The 8,622-nt window shown below is 39.2% G+C and overlaps 1 pseudogene; it reads right to left on the minus strand.

Annotated features, from left to right (window-relative positions):
• Positions 1–633: 633 nt before the first annotated feature.
• Positions 634–4,290, minus strand: LOC130886123 (ATP synthase subunit gamma, mitochondrial-like; annotated as a pseudogene).
• Positions 4,291–8,622: the final 4,332 nt, after the last annotated feature.

The following is an 8,622-nucleotide window of genomic DNA, read 5'->3' on the forward strand; positions in this document are numbered from 1 at the left end:
GTCCTGCCTTTAATCACAGTGGTGCATGCCTTTACCCAGTCCTAGAGAGGATTCTAAAATAGGAGAAAACAGCTCTCAGTCACTGCATCATTCTGAGATTCCTGAAGGCAGGATCACCACTTTCAGACTGAGGTCGAGGTACAAGCCAGTGGCTGACTGTTTTGCTTTTCAGATCTTCAGGTTGAACCCCAATTTCTGACCCTGAGCTTTTATTAATTGTGCTTCAGAACTACATAACCCAATGTCCTTCATCCGAAAAGTGAAGTTTCAGAGTAGTATATTGACATCATATTATCCCAACCATTTATTTTTTTCTTAGGTCTAACTCACACAGTATAAGCAGGCATCTATTGCTACATAAAATTAGCATACAAACAACAACAACAGCAAAAAACTAGTTAGTAAAAAAGAATGAAGAGGTTTGTGTTACTGGATAAGAATATCTTCAAATGCCACAAGAAGGATGAGTTTTTCTGCTATTCTTTTCATTCTAAGTTGTTTATTGTAAGATAATTTACAAACATCTTGCTGTCTTTATAATTCAGTGGATCAAGTTTCTCACGAAAACAGCAATCATTTGAAATCAGCTTTTTCCCCCTTCCTTACATCTTGTATAAGGCTGCAACTTGATTTTCATTCATCCACAGCAGTGACCCCAGAAATTGTTTCAATCACCTTCTGGTGATAGCCTGACGGGCTTGATTGTGTGTCAATGTCACTTTGTCAGTCATATCAGAAGCCTTCATCCTGGCACTCTGCTCACTGGTGGTGGACTCCTTCAGGGAGTAGTAGATGATGTTGACCAGACTGTACTCCTGGTAATTCTGTAGCACATCAGCATCGATGTCATCATAAACGCTCATGCTCCCAGCAGGTACAGTGGTACTGAGAGCGAAGATGGGCTTCTCTACTGTCTTATGAGAGATAACAGGCTTGAACTGATTAAAAGTGATAAAAAAAAAACTTTATCAAACTCAAAACTATAATTTAACAATTCAAGAGCAATAATTGATGTATTTCCAAAAGTAGGATCTTTCGTCTGATGTCTTTGAATAGCATCAAAAATGGGTCAGAGTGAGTCCTACAAAATATGCACTTAATTTTTTTTTTTTTACTAATTCCAACTAGTATAACTTCTTCCCAGTAGCTGTGAGGCTTGCCACCTCATTTTCCATCTGTTTAGTCAATGAGGAATGAATAGCACCACAAAACCTTTCATCTGAGGACACACCAGTAAGGGGGTGTTTCCTCTCGTCCTCAGGTCCCTTCACATCAGCCTTCTCATTTAAAGTCGAGGAGCCTGTTCCCAATCAGCCTGGGCATACTTCATAGCTGTCTCCATCTTTATAGAGTTAGCAATTTCTGGATATCTTTGATTGACTTTGGTCTCTTGGAAATGCCTTTCAAAATTACCGTTTTGAACTTGGATCCATTGTGGCTGCATAGCATAGGCCCACAGCCACACAACTCTCTCTACAAGAATGTGGTGAAATCTTGAAGGACAGCAGGATTCAGCTGGAACAATGCAAATGTTGAAGTTACTCCATTTTCTAACACCAGAACCATCTGGGAGGCAAAGATTTCTTCACTAACATGTCTGTTCCCTGAGCTGGGGAGGCTCCAGGCTGGGTTTATGAATGAGATTACTTAACTATGGGCTTTTTAGTAACTTGGACTTCCTCATGACATAGTGGCCTGGGACTGTTGGACAGGTGGATTTCTTAATTTTTATTCTTTTTTTTTCCTTCTACTTGATTGGGTTTAGAAATGACTAAGGCATTTGAAAATCTCACTTCTGGATTGTCTATGAGGACATTCATTTTCTAAGATGATTAAATGATGAGGCTCCTGACTTTCTAAGATGATTAAATGATGAAAGCAGTCTGTTGATGGATTTAAAGTTTTATGAAACCATGGGTTGGGTTGCTATGGTGTGCCTATGAGGATCCATCTGGCTCTGGCCTCCTCCTATTATTCCTCTTAGCCTTGTGGCTGACATGAAGTTCCTTTATGTCCCTCTTCCACAATGTTTCTCCTTTGCTCCATAGAATAGACAATGGAGCCAGTGAGCACACATTTAGGCCTCAGAGACCATGACCCCAAGTGAGTCTTCTCTCCTTTACACTGTTTCTCTTATGTATTTGACAAGGAAGAAAATCACAACTAACAATGTGAAGAGTAAATACTCTACAAACTACATAATTTCCCCTGATCTATGCTGGGTGCAAGACAAAGTCACTTCTGCAACATTTGAGATTTTTAAAAAATGTATCATTGAGGCGATTCTATGGCTGAGAGTGGGCAACTGGGCTCTGTCCTCAAAGGGAAGAGTATCAACAGAATTAAAAACATGACTAGTTTATCTAAATAATTGCCTTTTCTTACTCATTCTTGTAGACAGAAGTTTCTGTCCCGCCTGGGCCTGAAGGTGTTCAGTCCCAAAGAAACACACAGATGCTTATATTAATTATAAACTGTTTGGCCTATTAGCTCAGGCTTATTATTAACTAGCTCTTATAACCTAAATAACCTAAATTAATACATAATTCTTGTCTATGTTTAGCCATGTGACTTGGTACCTTTGATCAGTGAAACATTCTCATCTTGATTCCTCTATATCTGGGTGGAGACTGTGTCTCTGTTTTTCCTCTTCCCAGAATTCTCTTTGTCTGGTCATCCTGCCTATGCGTCCTGCTTGGCTACTGGCCAATCAGCATTTTATTAAACTAATATGAGTGGCGAATCTTCAGTTTACAAAAGCAGTATCCCACAGCACATTCTTGTCTCAGTGGATGGCAGAGCAGAATATTAGGATGGTTCACCTTTCTAGGATGGGGCCATCCAGCTGGTCTTCACTCTGAATTAATGTTCCCACAGCACTTGAATAAGTCTTTTGCAAATACAGTACCTGAGCCTGTAAGAGGGGTCAGGAGTTGGTAGAAGAGGTGATTAATAAAATATTCACCTCTTCAAATTAATAAGAAAATATTTTCTAGAAAGTTTCATTTCAGTCTCAAAATACACACCAGACAAGTTTTATTTGCTTCTACAAAAGTTAAATGAGCTCCCTTCTCAGGCAATCCTATGAGAACTATTGAACATCCTGGAACTTCCAAACATTTCAATTTTTTTTTCCCTAGTACCATTTCACAACTTCCATTTCTTTTTCCCTAGGTAGTTGACATTGTTTTCCTCTTTTGTTGTAAAAAACTATCTTTTCCGTTTTCTATGATGGATTTCAATAAGAATTTGATAACAAAGCAAAACAAGATATAGAACACATTTATACCACATATCGAGCTCGGCTCCTCTGGGGCTGAAAGAGAGCAAAGTAAGTTATGAGTCATGGAAAACAGTCCTTTGAAACAGTTCTTTCAAAGGCCCTTACACGGGGTAGTATTTTCCAGAATTCACTTTTCAAATAAAAACTTTGATTTTGTTTAAAAAAATATTTGAATTTATTTAAAAATAAAGGGTATATTTTCCAAGATGATGTCAGTTTCAAGTAGAGAAGCTATATATATGCTATCTGTTCAGTTGTAATTCTCATTACTGTCAGTTGAATAAAATTAACATTTTATAAGGAAGAAAGAGCGATTTGGAGGAAATAGCAAAAATGATGAAATTTCTTTTGACTTGTAAATTAGATAGCCTTCTTAAGATCATTTAAAGCATGAAGTCTGTAGTAAAACCAACAGATCTGTAATTGCTCTCCATTTTGTTTTTCATTTAAAAATGAGTTTTTACTGTGTTTGACTGATGTAAGCAATAATGTGACAGAGATGCAGAGACAGGAAAATATATACATATTAAAGGGAAATACACTTTTGTGAAGCAAGGAGACTCATTATTATTTATGTGTTTTCAATGGCTCTACATATCTTTGTAGACTTAACTCTGAAAAGTGTTCTATGCCTTGAGGAAATATCCACAGATGACCCCTCTTCCTCTGAGCATGTACAGTATCTTCCCATAGCTCCTAAGTGCCAAGATATGGTGGTCCAAGGAGTAAGAGAAACTTGTTCCAATATTTGCAGTCCCCATTGTCACCTTCTGCATTAGCACTTCACCCTCTCCCCGCTGAAAGGCGCAAACTTTCATCATATTTAGCCCGTGACCACCCCCATCTCTCTTGTATATATCTAAGCAAACCTGATCGCAGTAATAAATTGATAAAATCTTTGAAATCATACTTGTTTATATTCACAAAAACAACTGCTGGCAGTTGCCAGGCCCTGTACCAGTGCTGTCATCCACATTGGATAGAGACTTCCTTCTGTAGTGAGCCATGGTTAATACAGAGACTCATGGCTGTTCAAAATGCTGAAAATAAATAACTGTTGAGTATTTGGCACAAAATAAGACAACTGTGTTATCCATTCTTTGGGAAGGAACATCACAAGAACAAGAAGTGACGAGATAGTAAGAGGATGGGATGAGGCCTTACAAATGGCCAATATTCTCATGAACACACAGCAGCTGTGGCTACTTGTGTACACACACACACACACACACACAAACACACATAAGACATGAAAGGATGATGATGAGGAATACTTGACAAAAGAAGGGGATCAGTAAGAGTAGAAGAGGGGTAAGAAGGTAACAATGGTGAATGCTTTCACAATGAGGTCTGCACACATGGAATTGATGGAAATTAAATTTAAGAAGCATTTGCCGTAGAAATGAATTAAATTATTCATGAGCAATGTGCACAACTGATTGTTACCATAGTCACAATAATAGTTAAGTCTTTGTATTGATCACTGCAAACAGATCAGATGTTGTGATTTATATCTGTTTTTTTTTGTAGAAAAATTAGAATTCTCACATACCCATGGAAAGATACATACATATATATATATATACACACATATACGCATGTGAGAACAAAAGGTCTGTCATTAAAATCATTTGCAGCTCCATCTCCCAGCTAGGTGAGTCCTCTCAGCCATTTGATTTGTCTGGGCAATGGTAATGGAATAACATCCTATTTTACACTGTTTCATAACTTGTCTTATTCCCTTTGTACATTGTATTTTCTTTTGATATAAAAATCCCTCCTCATTTTCCAGTGGCTGTTTAGTATGTCTTTATAGTGAACTAGTCTGATTTATTTAACCAATGTTCCCTTTCCAAACATTTAAATGGGTCCTAGTCATCTTTGTTGCTGTTTCCTGCGACATACAAATCTGTAATAAACATTCTCGAAGCCATATTCCTTCATACAATAATGGTTTGATCACTGTGCTTGTTCGGTTACTCTAAGTTTAAAAAGTCAGAGCAGACATTAAAGAACCATAGTTTGAGGAATATTTCTATATGACGAGAACCAAAGACCTTATGAAATGATGGAAGGATGGCGTAAAGAGTGTTTGTTTGTTTTACTGTTACTAAGGCTAGCCCAGCATCCCTGAAAAACACACTGAGTACCGAAACCAATCTATTCCAACGACTCATATGGCCAGGTTTGGCAGAAAGAATACATCTTTTGAAGAAGCTATGACTGGGGAATACAGTGATCTCAGGAGGCTCCGCAGAAGCTGAGTTCCCGTCTGCCTTTTTTGGCAATAAAATCAAATCCTAGCTGCCGCTGTCATTAACTCACACCTGATATGTCTTCTACGTCCAGTCCTCTCTGAACATCTGTCAGACTGTTCCTTTTTACACACGCAAGGATGTTATGTAATCTGTGAATATATACCCATATGTTTCATATTTAAAATGTAAATTTCATAATTGGGTCAAAAATTCTCCAATCTTTCTGAACCAAACAAAACACATTTATCTGATTAACATAATCACAAAATTATGTTTTGTTTGCAGAAACATTCACGGATACAGTCAAATGAGTTTGGTTTCCTTTTCTTCTGCTGATGGTATCTTTCTAATGAAGAATGTTCGAGGAAGCAAAAGGCGGAATTGGCAAACACACTTTAATTATTATTCCACCAGAAACAGTTTATTCTAGAGATGCTCCGAGGTTCTCAGGATTCGCTCACCAGCACCTGCAGATCATCATTTTCTGGACCTTGTCTACTTCCTGTTCCCGTTGAAATAATCGTGGTTTCATCTTATGGTTGGCTGTGTTTTACAGTTGGCAAAACGCTGCAACATGTAAAGGTCTCAACTGTCGTGAACTGGAAAACCTGCAAACCTGGATTTTACTAACTCCCTGATCCACCCCCTCCCCCGAGAATGATTGTCAGTAAAACTGTGAACACTTGGGACAGCAGAACAATTGAACATAAACTTTAAAAAGCGTATCGTGTTTCCTTGTTTCCTCCTTCTCCTTTTCTTTCTAAATCCAGAGGGATGGGGGTAAACCCACAAAATGCAAGGATGATGTTCTCTTTGGCTGAAGAAATCACAGCTGAGTAGAGGCTGGCTTGTACTGTGGTGATACTTTGAAACTGCTATTATTGTAGCTTCTCAAGAGAAAAGTGTATTTCCGAATAAAGTATTCATTATAGTTAAAATGCACAAATGTATGTATCTCTGCCAATACCAAAATCAATACTAACTATAAAATCAGTTGACTTAGCTGTAACAAGCTGGGGAGAGAACTCAACTGGTGAGGTACCTGCCATACAAACATGGGGATCTGGATTGGTTCCCCAGAACCTGTGTTAAAAAGCTAGGCGTGGTGACACCAGCTTGTAAGACGAGCTAGTTGGTAAGTTCCAGGGCAGTGAGAGACCTTGTCTCAGAAAAAATATATGGACAGCATATTGAGAAACTCTATATGAGGTTGATCTCTGGTCTCCACATACACTCACACGTGAATACACATTCAGACTCATGCACACACATATGCACCTGTACACTTACGTGTTAACATGTGTATGAACATGCATACACACACGAAATAGCTTTTTAACTGGTGTATTTCTGCTTGATTTCCAATCCACTTACCACTGCTTTCTCCAGTCCTCCTTGTTATAACATAAAGGTTCCAGTTTTAGGAAAGGGGAGTAATGGAGTACCCTCCAGCAATAGCCAGGGAAACAACCACCTTAAGAACAACTGGGTTGGTATCTTTAAGAGAAAAACATGCAGAACTGAAAAGATGGCTTAGTGGTTAAGAGCCCTGGCTGCTCTTCCAGAGGTCCTGGGTTCATTTCCCACCATTCACATGGCAGCTCATAAACTCTAGACCTGTGGGATCTGATGACCTCCTCTGGTATGCAGGTGTAGCTGCAGACAAAACACCTATATACATAAAATACATAACTAAACAATATTAGAAAGAAAGAAGGAGAGGGAAGGAGGGAGAAGAAAAGAAGAAAGGAAGGAGAAAGAAAGAGCAATTGAGCAAAGCAGCCAAAGAATGCCTAAAAGTTCCTGTGTGTCTTAGAAGACTGGACTTGGAGACACATCTTATTCCGGATGAGATGAGGCTATGGGGTGTGAAGAGCAGGTGAACACAGAGAACGATAGAACTTGGGATCTACGTGAACATCCCCATTTCCAGGTACCCGTCGTTGGTGATTGTGATGAGTACTACTGATTTTTCAGCTTGATATAATCTTGAACCACCGTAGACATAGGCCTACAAGCATGTCTGGGGGGTGCGCATTTCCAGACAGCATCAATTGAGGTGGGAATGTCTGGGATGGGGTGGATTTCCAGACAGCATCAGCTGAAGTGGGAAGACTTGCTCTAAAAGTGGATGTTAACTTTCCATTGGCTGAAGGCCTAGGCTGAATAAAAGGAGGATGTAGTCTGAGCAAGATAATTCCTCCTTTTGCTTCTCAACTGAAGGAGTAGCCCCACCAGCTGTAGACTGACTTTCTTTCCTGACCCCAGCCCCAAATAATGACATGAAAACTTTTTATTAATTATGAAAGCTTGGCTTTTAGTTTAGGTTTGTCCCAACTAACTCTTACAACTGAAATTAACCCATTTATATTTACATAAAACTCCATTCTGTCACATGGTATTAGCTCTCATTTTGCACCTTCTATTTCCCCTCCGTCTGGCTAGCAACTACCCTTCTTCCCCAAGTCCTCATGGCCTTGTTCCCATACCTCCCACCACCAAAACGAACTGTACGTTCAAACTGCACCAAAATACTTCTGACCTCAGTTAAGATGCTCTCATTGGGCATTTTGTCATAGCAAAGCATAAAATAGCTAATAAAGGGATAATAAGGCACTTTTCCAGTAGGAGGTGTTTGTTTTATAGATTACCTCATTAATCTTTGAAGCCAAAACTAAAACTGAAACCATTTAACTGTAAAACCATCCTCATTTTCTGCTTGATTTCCATTTTACAAAATAGTTGAATTTACTCTCTCTCTCTCTCTCTCTCTCTCTCTCTCTCTCTCTCTCTCTCTCTCTCTCTCCCCCAGCCCCATGTGTGTGTGTTTGTGTGTGTGTGTGCATGTGTGAGTGTTTGTGTGATTTATGAGCACATATGTAGATGAGTTCATGTGCTTATGTCTCCATATGTATAGAGGCCAGTGGAAGATGTCGTCTCCTGCCCAATTACTCTGCCTTTTAGTTTAATTCTTTGAATTCTTTCAGGACCCCCAACCCCCCCCCCCCCCTGTAATTTTGAGAAGGAGCTCTCACGGAGACTGGAGCTACACTGTCACTCAGAAAGCTACGTGATCCTCCT

This window comes from Chionomys nivalis, chromosome 13, assembly GCF_950005125.1.
Source record: "Chionomys nivalis chromosome 13, mChiNiv1.1, whole genome shotgun sequence".
NCBI lineage: Eukaryota > Metazoa > Chordata > Mammalia > Rodentia > Cricetidae > Chionomys > Chionomys nivalis.